The sequence below is a fragment of the Pleurodeles waltl genome, chromosome 12, assembly GCF_031143425.1.
Source record: "Pleurodeles waltl isolate 20211129_DDA chromosome 12, aPleWal1.hap1.20221129, whole genome shotgun sequence".
In the NCBI taxonomy this organism is placed as follows: domain Eukaryota; kingdom Metazoa; phylum Chordata; class Amphibia; order Caudata; family Salamandridae; genus Pleurodeles; species Pleurodeles waltl.
The window spans coordinates 694,636,611-694,650,836 of record NC_090451.1 but is presented as its reverse complement, the minus strand read 5'-3'; the positions used below and the strand labels follow the sequence as shown (position 1 = coordinate 694,650,836).

At 46.2% G+C, this 14,226-nt stretch overlaps 1 protein-coding gene across 1 annotated transcript in view; it reads left to right on the top strand.

Moving 5' to 3' along the window:
* Positions 1 to 8,026: 8,026 nt before the first annotated feature.
* Positions 8,027 to 14,226, top strand: part of LOC138267819 (cysteinyl leukotriene receptor 2-like) — a 61,642-nt gene continuing 55,442 nt past the window's right edge. The window contains exon 1 of the mRNA XM_069217035.1: positions 8,027 to 8,672. The gene's annotated coding sequence lies outside the window, so the exon portion shown is untranslated. The remainder of the gene's footprint in view (positions 8,673 to 14,226) is intronic.

Sequence of the window (14,226 nt, the reverse complement as noted above, 5' to 3'; positions counted from 1 at the left end):
ATCTGTATTCATCATTTTTACCTACACTCTTAATATTCTAAGTCCCCCAAGTATTACATAAATGTATTTACGGACATTTTCCAGAGAGAGATGTGTTTTCCTGACAATTGTCAGTTTTCCATGTCTATTACAACTGAGTCAGTCCTTGTCATACCTTTATTTTTGCTGATGAGAGACGCGCGAGCCGGAAGACACTTTCACTTCCTGGTCTTGCCGCGTTCATAATGGCTCCGGCAACACTCCACTTTCATTATTCGGGAGCGCTGCCGGAGGGTAGGTTCACTACAAAGGACCGCTGACCTAACTGTAAGTACCCTTTCTAGTAGCTATTAATAGCTACTGGCTGGCCTGTTCTAGCCGCGAACGGACACCTAACATACACATTGGTCTAGCCGCGACCGGCTTGTTAACACATGCTGCGTTGTATTCCTCTGTTGGGTGTTCTCTTTTTGATATGACAACAATGATCCTGTGTGCAAGGTTGTTGGGCAAGTTTCAATTGTCATCAGCCTTTGACATGATCACGGCCACATTGATGTTTATCCAGAGATAATTAATTTTTTGATCGAGATTTTTTTAAGTATTCAGTGTTCACATTTACCTATACTGTTCCCTGTGCGGCATTATTTCATTAACAATTATGATTAGTGTGCCATTTTTCATTGATGATTTCATTGTTTCAGAGACAGAATGGAGCTAGAGAGGTCTTTGTTTTGAATCACCGACTGCTGGCATGGCAATCCCTGTTAATATGTAATATCTATCTGGCTATATGATCCCTGTCTTTTAGATAGCATCAGCAACAGTCCCTGGCATGTGTTTTCCTATGGAGCCACATCTCTTATTCGGGGAAGGTAAGCCTTACAGTTCCTCTTACTGTGTGAATCACCACTGAGCACCTACTTCACGAGTGCACACATTTCCCCACAGATTGGGTTTGATTAATAAGTTGGTTATGATATAATTATTATAATCTTTGTTTTTCAGGGCGGCCGTACTAATTTGACCAGTTGACTTTTGTGAGAGAACAGGGCTGATTGCAGCCGCCCCCTAACTTTTTGCCCCCATTTTCCACTTTTTGATGGTGTTTTCCTGAATCTGATGGTGCCCTGGGTACTGCTAACCAGTCCCAGGGCCTGTGCTCTGTGTAATATCAGTATGCAAATTAGGCTAATTATAATTGGCTAAGTCAACCTACGTATAAGTCCCTAGTTTATGGTAGGGCATGTAGGTTTAGGGACCCCAGCATAGGTAGTGCACCCATAGGTGCACTGCTGAGGTGCCCAGTGTCATTTTAAAGCAGGCCTGCCTTGCTGGCTGCTTTTAAATTCAAGTTAAATGCAAATTCGACTTTGTAATTAAAAGTAGTTCCAAAGTCTTAAACTACCTTATTTTTACATATAAGTCACCCCTAAGGTGTGCCCTATGTGCCCCTAGGGCTGGGTGCCATGTAAATATAAGCAGTGACCTTATAAAAAATAGTTTTATAAGCCCTGGTGAGGTAAGAACAGCCAAATTCGTTCTTCCCTCATTGTAGTGAATGGCCTCCATAGGCTAGAATGGGGAGACTCTATTTTAATGTTAAAAGTTCCCTTAAGTGACAGATACAAAGAGTTTGGTATCAAATTAATTGTTGTAATAAATCCCACAACTTCCCGTCGTTGGATTTAATATAACTTGTTCAAAGAGTTTTAAACTTTACCTGAAAAGTAACCAACTTCAGCCCTGCATTGTTTTTGCTGCTGTGCTCTGATTGGCCAGCCTCTGGCAGCCTGGCCAGGCTGCCTTGATGAGGTGTGAAGTGGCCTGGCTTCACACAAAGAGATGTGCCTGTGGGAGGGAATTTCCCCTCAGCAGATGGTGAGGCAGGAAGGGGGAGGGCTGCCAAACTGGTCTTCAAAGGCAGAGAAGGACATTTGGAGCAACCCAGCAACACCCCACATCCTGCAACCCCAGACAACTAGGTGCCCCCTTGATTAGATTAGGAGAGGGGTGTGTGTGGGTGGACTCAGCCAGATGTAACCCCCAAAAATCACTTTCAGCCATGATGGATTTTTGAGGAATGTTGTCTCCTGGGATTGATTTTTGCCACACTTCCCAGGAAGTGATCATCACAGGTGGAAGGACCCTGCACCTGATTGGAGAAACAGGACCCCCTTGTTTTTCACCCAGGAGCAAGGATAAAACTGGCAGACCTGCACCCACACCTCAGATCCCCATCAGATTCTAACAAGGAAGAACCAAAGGAGAAGAAGGACTGCCCTGCTGGACCCCTGGCCTGCACCTGGACCCTGCACTCTGAAGGATTGCACCCGCTGCACACTTGGGCTTCACCACAAGAAGGACTTGGCCTGGCTTCAACTGGCTCAAGGAGGGACTCCCTGTTTGCTACAGGTGAAAAATTGCTAACCAGAGTCCCCTGCACCAACTCCTGAAGAACTCAACCAGCTGACCACTGTCCAGTGGCCAAAAAGGAGTTTGCACCAGGTGCATTCTGGGAGTTGTAGGCCACACCCCCAAGGATCATCTCAGAGCTTATGGAGCCTTGGGGTGAGCTGTGGACCCCAAAAGAACCTTAAAAGAACGTCTGGGAAAGACCCAGAACTTTGGAGAACTTTTGAAAAAAAGCTCCATAGAGGGACCGACCCGCTGCAGCAACTCTAGCCGGCTTGCCTCAACCGTGACCCGGCCTGATTTGCAGGTTCGTCCCGGTGAAGAAAATCTCCAAAAAAGAGACTAGGTCCGAATGTAGAAAGCTGACCGGGACCTCCCAGCCAGCGTACCCGAGGAGGGCTCCAAGGACGTCAGATCAAGATCCAGGTTTACCCCAGTCAAAGGATTTTCCCCTCGAAAAAACGACTAAGACCGGAGGTAAAAATCTCCACCGAGGGCTCCCGCGACGCGTATCTGGAGAAGAGTTACAGGAGGTCGGATTGGACTGGCAGGTTCGTCCGGCTGAAGGAAATCTTCAGAAAAACTACTAAGTGCGAAGGTAAACTTTTGACGGAGGCCTCCCGTGAGCTGTAGCCAAGCCAGGCTCCATCGCAGCCGGCCTTAAACTTTGACTTTGCCCCGGTCGATGTGCAACCAGATGACCCGATTGGCGCTTTTTGTTTCTAGGCGCTACAAAACAATAATTCTTTAAAAAATCATATCTCCAGTTTCCCTTATCCGATTTTATTCGTTGTTGTGTCATTTTAAACATAAAAATATAATCTATTTTTTAAAATTGGTTTTGGATTTTTAAACTGTTTCCTGTGTTTTATTTAATTACTGTTTTGTGATATTTGAATGCTTTACACTCTGTCTCCTAAATTAAGCCTTGTCGCTCGTGTCCAAGCTACCAAGGGTTGAGCTGGGTTTAATTTACTCAGACCTAACTGGACCTAAGTGGAGGTTAGTGGCCTCTTGCTAAGTGTAGGTACCTACCTGCCCTTACCAATAACCCATTTTCCAACAACTATAATGTAAGTGACTGCATCTCAGCCCCAAGTTTAGGGTTTATATTTAGTTGTGTCATAGGAGAAGTAGTTTTTTGGTCCTGATGAAGCGTCGATGGATCCGGTTGGACCACAAGACGTGTAACATGTTGACCCATGATTAGAGTGTCCATGATAGTCTCAGGCCTCTAAGATTTGGTTTTGGTTTTGAAAGTACATGATCATTACCACTCAACTTCCACTTTTTGTTTGTTTTTAATCTTGGCCTTCATCTCATTTAAGATGATTAAAGTTATGATGTGCTTTGAGATTAAGAGACAATTTTAGTTTTGTCTCTCCTGATTCTCTTGGTGCCTGTAATAAGGTGTTCACCTCAATATAACCATACCGATCAAGTCACTATTAGAGGATTTCGGCTAAGAGCCCCCTCCTTCGGGAAGCCCGTCAGGCATTCCAGCGCCGGCTTGATGAGCAGCATTCCCAATGATGAAGCTAGACATCCATTGTGATGCGTGAGGGTGCTTGCTCCTGAAGAATCAGGTCCCCCTGTCTTTCTTATTTTGGAACAGTGTACCCTTTGTTTTTGTGATTAATGTCTATGGGAGACTGTACACTGGACAATAAATTCTCTGGCCCACAAATCCCCCCCCCCCCTGTTTTTTCTTAATGGGATACCCTTTCAATGTATTCTAAGCTTTCTCATGGCTACAACTTTTGTTTTACAGCTGGAAGAAGTTTTGTTTTTAAGGCATTGTTTCTAAATCATTACAGTAGCCATACTAGCCCCAAATACACCCTCTAGCGGCTAAGTATATGGTTATACTGCATTACCTTCTCCTGTTTTTTCATGGGGGGTTTTCCCCTCTAGGGGCTGACAATATGGCTACATTACCACGTTTCTTACAAATTATATTTTTGTTATGGTGTCCTCTAGGGGCTGTTTTGAGAAGTACAGTCTAAAGCCAAAGGTGTATTTCTGATTAAGGTTTATATGATAATAAATTGTATCTTTTAATACTTTCTCCTTATTACAATTATGCCAATAATTCAGGCCAACTTAACATCCTTATTACACTATGACTGTTTAAACACTCTTGATATGTTGGGTGACCCTTCTAGTTCATTTCTCCTCTGTGGCTATCTTATGCCTTTTGGGGGGAATTGTGTCAGCCAGCCAGCACCTGCTGATGGTGGGGTGGTGAAAATGGTATTCTATTGGAATTAGCATGGCAGATGATTTAAATTGGGATGCTAAATGGCAACATTTTCACTTTTTGCTGCAGATAGAGTAAGAAGGTAAATGGAAGTGATTTAGTTATATACAGGTACACTGGAATTATGTGGCAGGAAAAGATGATATTATGAGGCAGGGTTGACCAATTTATGTGGCAAGAAAAGTCCTGTTATGGATTTACAATGCCAAAAGCTCAACCTCAAGCAAATGCAAGAACTATTGCTTGTTTGCTAAGTATTCAACTTGGAAATGCTGCTAACTATCATATTACAGGCTATTGCACTTTCAAATGGAATGTTTAGTTTATGAGAGGAGCGGCTTTTATAGTCCAGTCGATTGTGGTAACATTCTGCCAGCCCGATAGCACACTCCTCCTACCGACACCCCCCCCCCCAAAAAAGCCAATGCATGACTTTCAGTTCCCACTTGCCCCTCGCAGTAGAATATCGCGTAATAAAAGCCTTTACCCCTGTCCTGTCCAGAGACGTTTTAAGGCATGGGCAAAGTGGTGTCTGGCCCAGGGTCCCTGCCTTTCAGAGGGCCCCTGATACAGCCACTTCTGTTCTGCAGGGAATCTTGCACTGATGACCCTGACTCATTCCTAAACAGTTTTAAATACCTTTTTTCTTTCATTTGGCTGATGTGTGAGTCTATTACAGACATTCTGTAGATAAATGTTGTGTTTATATTTCATACAACATCCATAAAAACGTTCTTTTAAGATCAAAACAGAACCTCACTTACGAGAAATGGAAGAGTGCCTCAGAGATTATTTGCAGTAATGTTAGTGAGCTGTTACTGAGTTACAATTTTGTAAACACACGTCTCTATCCCTGAATATTATATATAAACACATTTAGAATTAAGACAACTGTGCCTATGCACTGTCAGTGACCTGGACAAAGGAGGCATGAAAGAGCTGAACCAGTTCATAAATTTAAACCTGTTCCGAACAGGCCCCTCCAAAATACTTTTGGCCCAGGCCCCCAAAATTTCCTAAAATTCCCCAGGTCCTGTCCAACCCCCGGAGCCTCCCCATGTCCGGTTGTCCCTGCCAAGCATAGTTATGCTGTCTTATTGTATTTCAAACAGCTAGCGCTCCCTCTCGCCCTCTCTCGTGTGCTCAGAGCGGTGGCTGCGGAGAGATGCGAGATTGTGACTAAGTTGGCGGCTTCAGCTATCGAGCCCTGCGCCTGAATCCCAGCTCCCTCACATCTGTGACCCTGTGCAACCCCTTCAGTCTCTCGCATAAGATCTGCTGTGCCCCAGGCTGTGCTGTATAAGACAGGGACAATGGCAATGCTTAATTTGTAAATGAAAAGGTGCCGGTGCTCAAAGCTCCTCTCTTAAACACGAGGCTGCAGCAATTGAAAGTGGAAGCAGATAATACTGAGGCAGCTAATTCTGAAACCATCTCTGGCCTCTTCAGTCCATTTACAGCCACTCCATGCCCCTTCAGCTCACTCTGGCAGCTTCCTGCTTTTCCCCTTTCTGACGCCTTTTCGTTATTCTCTTCCTCCGTCTTTCCCACGTGTCTTTTTCTCGCAGTAAATGCTTGAGACAGAAAACTAAGCTCCGGCCCGCAGAAATAAGTGCTGGTGCTCCGCACCGGACACAACAAGCACAAATTAAGCACTGGGAAATGGACACCAGTGTGGCACGCTGGTGACTCCTCTGCACTTGTCTTCTTGTGCATAAACGCTCTTTGACGGGCCTGCCAGGTGCATTCATCTTTGTTTTTTTAGTGTATACGAGAATGAGGCAAGGTGTTTGTTTTGTTCCCACTCCAGAGTAGGTTTATTTTTCCACGCACAATCTCTGCCCGGAAACAATTCTTTTTTATGGCTCTGGCAGGGTCTTTACTGCTGCAGATGTGCCTTGTTTCAAGGCGTGCGCCAGCCTCGTGCAGCTCTACCCTTGTGTAAACTTGGCAATTGTTAGGCTAATGTGAGACACCTCAGAGACGGAGCTGGCAGTTTTTTTTAGTACCCTCTACCCTCCATCCCCTCCTAGGGACATCTTGAGGATTATTTTTTGGGGGGAGAGGAGTGGCTCTGGACCAAACGTATTTTGAGGGTGGGGGACTGTCAAGAACAGCTTTGAATATATGATTACACGGCAACTTCTGCTCTTGGCTCGTGGCTGCTCTATCGGGGGGCCCTCTAAAAGGCTGGGGGCCTGGGCACATTTTGCCCACGCCTTAACAAAGTCTCTGCCACCTCCCACCAGCTCGTATTTGGATAATCACAGCCCCGGGACCCGTGGGATGACTGCTGGGGTCTGAGTAATGGGCCAGGGTTCTCCAGAGCTGAGTGTCGAGAACGACAGGAACCCGCCACCTGGGCACTGCCGCAGTTAGAGCTAGTGCCAGGACCACAGCAGCCACGATGGGGTGGCACTTCAGGGCCAGAAATTGAGGATTAAGCCATTGGAAGGCATGGGGGCGACACAGAGTTTTGAATGCCCTCCCTGAACTGTGGGCAAATGGGGGGCGTTCAGAGCAGCCTCGCTGTCTGGTACCACTTCTGGAGTCCCAGGCAAAATGGTGCATTGTCGCTTGAGTGCTCGCCTTATCGGGCCGTTTTACCTCAAGCGTCGCGCTCTGGCGCCCTCTTGCGGGAGTTTGTGGAGGCGCTGTAAGGCAACTGCCTAGAGTACCTGTAATACGGCGCCGTAGTACCAGAGGTGGGCACAGACCCAGGATGATTTTGCAGAACACCCCTCTCCCCCCCCACCCCACCCCCGTTGCCCTCTCTAAAGCTTGGCAGGGCACGGTGGGGAGACGGAGATAAAAATCATTGCCTTAATATGAGCAGGCCGAGTTGTAGTGGAAAATCTAAATATTTTAATAGCCGTGTGTGTCTAGGAGTCCTAGAATAGCGCCAAGAGGAGGAGCGTCGGCGCATGAACAGCCGACTAGACTCTGCCCAGCCTGTGGTGACCTCTCCAGAGTCTGGAAACAGAAACCGAGAGGTAAAAGGTACGCTGGGCAAGGCCCTCGTCTGCCCTCCTTTCTCTATTTCCTCTGTCTCTTCTCTCCTCTCTTTTTCCCTTTTCTTTCCCCGTCTTACCGCTCTCCTCTCCAGTTTGTTTCACCTCTCCCCGACCATCTTCTCCCTCTTTCTTTTCACATCCACGTCCCTCCTCTTCTTTATTTTACCTCTCCCTCCTTTGCCCCTCCCCCCTCTTTCCTTCTCCCCTCTGCCCCTCCTCTTCTCCCTCCATCTCTCCCCCTCATACCCGCGTGCAGGGCGCACTTCTCGCCGCCCTGGCGCGGGTCCAAGGTCACCGAGGCTGTGCGGAGGGGACCAGCGCCGAGCGCATAAAGGCGGCTGCCTCTCAGGGAGTCGGAGAGCAGCGCTGGGCACGGTGGCTGACGGAGTCTGACCTCCTAGTCCACTTTCGGTGTCAGCGCTGCAGATGACGGCTCGAGCTCGCGGAGTGCCTGACACCTAGGGCTGAGGTCTCGGGCTCCACCTGTGCCTGACCTTTAAGACTGAGGTCTGGGCTCTCTGGGTGTCTGACTCCCTGCCTCTGAAGCATCAGGCTCTTTGGGTGTCTATCTCTATACCCCTTGGGAGCACTACAGCTGAAGACTCGAGCTCGTGGGATGTCTGACACCTAGGCTGAGGTCTTGGGTTCCACGAGAGTCTGACCTCTACAGCTGAGGTTTCAGACAGAGGTGTCTTGTCAGCTGAGGTCTCTTCTCCTGGGTGTCTGCCCCTTAAGCTTCACATCCTAGGGTTATTTTGCGTCCCACCCTTGCAGTAGAGGTCTGGAGCGCCTTGGGTGCCTGCCCCTTAAGGTTAAGGTCTCAGGATTATTCAGTGTGTCACCCCTGCAGCAGAGATCTTACACCCACAGATGTGGCCACGACCCCTCGGATGTCTGTATCCACGATGAGACACTAACACACAGAAGAGCTCGAGGGGTGTAGAAGATCTGAGCAGAGCCCTCTCCGAGGAGATGTCTGACACACCGACCCGGAGGAGTCTCAGGTGAGGGGTCTGGTTTGGATTTATTTCGTGTCCTCTGAAATTGTGACACTCTTTACGTAAAGCAGGCAGAAGAAACTAAGGTACCCTGACCACACGTGTACTGTCCATAGCTAATATATCGACAAGTGCATGTAAATAGACTGAAATAGATGTTTATAAAACCGGAGGAGGATATCACACGTCTAACAAGATGCACGTTCATAGATGAAATGCTGTCAGTGATAAAAGGCGGCCCCCCTCTGATGCTCTGCATACGATGCTTTAAATGTGGGAGAGGGACGCTTGGGTGGCATTTCTGCAGTGCGCACCGCACACAAGTCTCTCCCGGGAGAAGTAATTACACCAACTTTCAATACAGTGAAAAGCGCAGTTTCAGTTCTACGCCTCACTTGAGGCCAGCTTCTTTCACCGTACACCCGGCCAGTGGAATTATGCGGCTCTGCAGCCACAGCATTTTCTGCTCACTAATTATTGTAACCGCGCCGCACTTGCCACATTATCGCACGTCTGCCGCATAATTTGAAGATTTAAAGAAAAATAGCTCAGCGGGATCAAAAGTTACTGATAAAAAGTGCCGCAGTAAGGCGGCGTAGTGCAGAGGCAGGTTTTAGGAAGGTTAACTGGCCCCTTTAGTTGTCGGGTTCTGTATTCACGTTAAACTGGCGACAATACTGTGACATTTTTGCTCAGCCTCTAGTAATATGTATTAAAATTAGAAAAATACAGTAATACTGTCTCAGGCCGTGCCACATTATGCCGCATAATTTGCATTTTCTTGCCACATAATTTAGTCAATCTTGCCATTATTTGGTTATCCATGACTGCATCATTTTGGTGTCCACGACTGGTCAAAAAGCCCCTTCTGTGGATAACTGTTCTGTTATTTAATTTCATCTACACCTTCTTTCCAGCCTTCACCTGTGTAACCTACTCTGAGGAGGCCGGTTCTAGGCACTGCACCCGCCATCTATGCGCTATAGTTACGTGTATCATTGCATGCTCCAGCTCCCAAAAGAACCACATTAATACAGTGTGCGCAACAAAAGCACAAGAAACGTAAACATACATTTTTTGAGTGGATTATAAAATGAAAGGAGTGATCTACCATTAATGAGATGAAATCACAACTATTATTGAATTCAATGAAGTTGAACACACTTTTGAAAATATTTGCAAACAAGTTCATTTAAACTATGTATTTGATTCAGGTGTCATTTATGACATGAAACAGGTTTAAGCTGTATTTTATCAGAATCAAGGATGCTTTCCTTGTAAACTTCAGCAACATGACAGTGATACAGGGCGGGAAGGTGACGTGAGCTGCCTGTGTTCCCTTGTCTGCACACATTTGTGACTGTGATAGAGGACAGGTACGTGTAAGATGCCTGTGATCACTTATTTACACACATACATGTCACTGTGATACGAAACATGTAAGTGTGAGGTGATTTTAAACTCTTGTCAGAGATTATAAACAAAAAGTGAACTGCTTCTGTCCACCTATTTACACACACTTGTGGCTGGGACACTTGATAGGTAAATGTGAGATGGTGCGATAAAGCAAACAAGTGTGGGAAACTAGTTTTCACTTATTTACACACGCACTTGTCACTGCGATACATGGCATGTAAGTGTGAGATGCTTGTGTTCACATATGTACACGCACTTGTCACTGCGATGCATGGCATGTAAGTGTGAAATGCTTGTATTCACCTATGTACACACACTCGTCACTGCGACATGTAAGTGTGGGATGCGTGTGTTCACCTATGTACACCCACTTATCCCTCGATACAGGACATGTAAGTGTGAGATGCTTGTGTTCACATATGTACACGCACTTGTCACTGCGATACATGGCATGTAAGTGTGAGCTGCGTGTGTTCATCTATGTACGCACACTTATCACTGCGATTCATGACATGCAAGTGTGGGATGCATGTTTTCACCTATGTACACACTTGTCATTGCGATATAGGATATGTTAGTGTGAGATGCTTCTGCCCACATTTTTAAACACTCTTTTCAAAACATTTATATGTAACGTTAATGAGATTGAATTGCAACTCCTACTTAAACCAGTAATACAGAGCGGTAAGGTGAGCTGCTTCTGTTTGCCTCTGTACACATGCATATGATAGTGCTACAGGACAGTGGGGCGAGGCGCCTCTCTTCACCTGTTTGCACACACTAGTGACAGTGGTACCAGACAGTAAAGTTCTTCTACTTACAAATGCTTATGTAAACTGAGCTGCTTGCCCTCAGGTATTTACACTTGAAACTGATGCAGGAAATGTGGGTGTGAGGTGCTTCTTTTCACCCATTTACACATGCTTCTGATAGTGATTCTAGACAATCTGGCAAAGGTGAACTGCATAAATTCAACTTTGCATATGCCAGTAGTAAAGGACAGAAAGGGTAAGCTGAGGTAGTCACGTTTTCACATGCACTTGTGACAGTAGGAGTGATTTCTCAAAGGAAACGCTTCTGACCCCCAGGACACTCAGTTAAGAGCATCAAGGGGGCGCCGAGAGGCAGGGGTGGGACAGGCGGTAGCTCGCCTCGCGGTGGACCGCCAGCTCGATCCCAAGATCCAACTACGAGCTTTTTAACTGCAGCAACTTTAATATACGCTATTGGAGCTGGAATTACTGCGGCTGCTGGCACCAGACTTGCCCTCCAATGGATCCTCGTTAAAGGATTTAAACTGTACTCGTTCCAATTACAGGGCCTCAAAAGAGTCTTGTATTGATATTTTTCGTCACTACTTTCCCAAGTCGTGAGTGTGTAATTTGCGAGCCTGCTGCCTTCCTTGGATATGGTTGCCGTTTCTCAGGCTCCCTCTCAAAATCAAATCCTGATTCCCCATTACCCATGATCACCATGGTAGGCACAGAAAGTACCATCGTAAGTTGATGTTTCAGACATCCAAATGTATTGTCGCTATCATGAGGACATGCGATCGGCCCGAGGTTATCTAGAGTCATTAAGGCGGAACGAGTGATGAGAGGTGTGCACCTATTTGCGCACGCATCTGATAGTGCCACAGGATTATATGGCAAGGGGAACAGCTTATTTCAAGAGGCGTCTTCAAAAAAACAAATGCACATCTCCAAGTTGTTCTCAAATCCTTTCCACTCCCTCAATACACTTGATCACACCGTGTAATTTATGGAGCGCTTGGTTACAAGCAGACTTCATTGTGGACAAACATAGCAGCCCACAACATCAGCCGAATCCGAATCAGACAACTTTATCCAGGGAAGTGAGTTGTTTTCTTGGGTAAAAATCAAGGGCTAGTCTACCTAAATATGCATTGTACTGGGGCAGAGAGCAGGGCATACCTATATTTACAAAATGTAACCTGCTGCTCCTTTCATCCCATGAGCTGGCATACAAACACACGCATACACACACACACACACTCACACCAATTTATTGGATGAGTGCTGCTCTACGCCACTCGACTCCATGACACTCTTTACAACTCCAAACTCTACTCCCCTGTACAAGACTCTCCTCCGCTCTACGGCACTCTACTCCATTCCACCCTACTCAACTCTACACCACTCTATGCTACTCCACTCTAAACCACTCTGCTTTAGTCCATACCACAACATTATGACACTCTACTTCACTCTGTTCCTCCACTCTTTGCCCCTCCACTCTACACCCCCTGTGCCACACTACATCACTCCACTCTACATCACTCCACTCTAGAAAAAAAACTCTACTCCACTTCACTCTACTCCATGAGACCTTACAACACTCCACAACACTCAAATCTATGACACTCTGCGCTACAACCCTTCATGACACACTAAGATACTCTAGAACACTCCATTCTATGCCACTCCACTCTGTGCCATTCCATGACACTCTACGCCACTCCACGCTACACGACTCTACGCCACTTTACATGCTGTTAATTTTATTGGAAAATATCTGAACCTGCCCCTCTGCCCTCTCTGTTCACTATCACATCTGCTCAAAAGGGGCAAGGGGTCTGAACACTTTCCCTAAATTCCGGCAAGCCAAGATATCTTCTAAGAGGGTTCAGGGTCCCCCACCCCCACGAGAAAAGTTCAATAAATATGGAGTTAAATAGTGCATTTTAAAGCATAATTTTACACATACATTTGCTAAAAGGCCATAAATTCCGAAAGGCGACTCATAAAATAGTCCAGTCTTTTAATAGAATACCTAGAAAGATTGACCTTCCTCAGAGGCTGACCCCATTAAAGAAAAATAATTCTCTGGGTTCGCCCCATGTGTTAGGAATTACCACTCAAACTACACATTTACCGCAAGTATTCCACTCTCACCAAAATTATTATGTTTGCTGATTTTCTGGGTGATTTTCCTCCAGCACACTTCCTGAATCTTGCCTCTCCTCTGCTCTCACCCTCTCGTCTGCAGGCTCCACAGATTAACTAACTCCTTACCTCTTCCGCCACTAGCCAATGGCACCTTGTGGCTTAGGACGCCAGTCTTGATGTAAAAACCAGGCCCTCCCACTGCCTTCTCAGAAAGGACTTGTGCTTGCGAAATCCACATGTTTTTGCAGAACAAAGCGGGGTTCACCAGCTGTTGACACAGCTCTATTTGTTTGCAGTCTCCTCACCCTGGCGTTATTTTTCAAGGGCTCAAACTTCTCCTGATGAAAGAAAAGGTTGACACAAAGACGGCTCAGTAATTCTACAGGCTCATTGTTGAAGCTGGTAGAACTAGTCTGGGCGCTTTATCACATGCTGATGTTTCTAGACACACTTAAATTTATCATATTTCTTCAATTACATGCCGGTAATTGCCATACTCCAAGTAAGTTTTGGCCTTTGTTAATTACATATTGAGGCTACCACGCCTCACAGACATACACTATTCAATTGAAAAACTACCAGAGCCCATCCCACCCTCACCTCTTTTAGTTGCCCCAAGCCCCCTAAAAATATAGCTGGCCTGGTCACAACAGAGAGGGAGGAATGGGTTAATTAATATGGGTGAAAACATATTTGGATTAATGCAATTACTGATAAGTAATGAAACATTACCTCCTTGGTGCGTTTTTGTTGCGATGGATTATATGCTATAGCCTTGTAGCCTGCCGTAGCGGGCCATAACGGCTATTAGAGGACCGCTCCAGGGTTGAAGGTATGAGCTGAAGGTGGGGGCCTTTAACGCTTGAGCGGGCCTTTAATGGACGGTGTAGCCGGCTACAGAGGGCTAATAGACTATAAGAACATTCCGCCCCAGAGGGCAGAATGTTCAAATTGTTAAAACGAAGGCCTAATGGAGCCCGAAGGAGTTAAAATCCCCTGCGGCTCCGTGAGGCCTATGTGCACTGCTATAGCACTGAGACAAACATTGGAATGTTGGACCTCGGGCTTTTACCATCCATTAGAAGCACGGAGCCCCTCCATTGTCTCCAATGTGGCTCCCAACATTCCAGTGTTCTAATATAGCCTTAGAACGTTCTATTAAATAAAACAAATTGCTCACGGAGCCTGAGGGGATTAAAATCCCCTCGGGCTCCGTGAGGCTTTGTTCAAAGCTG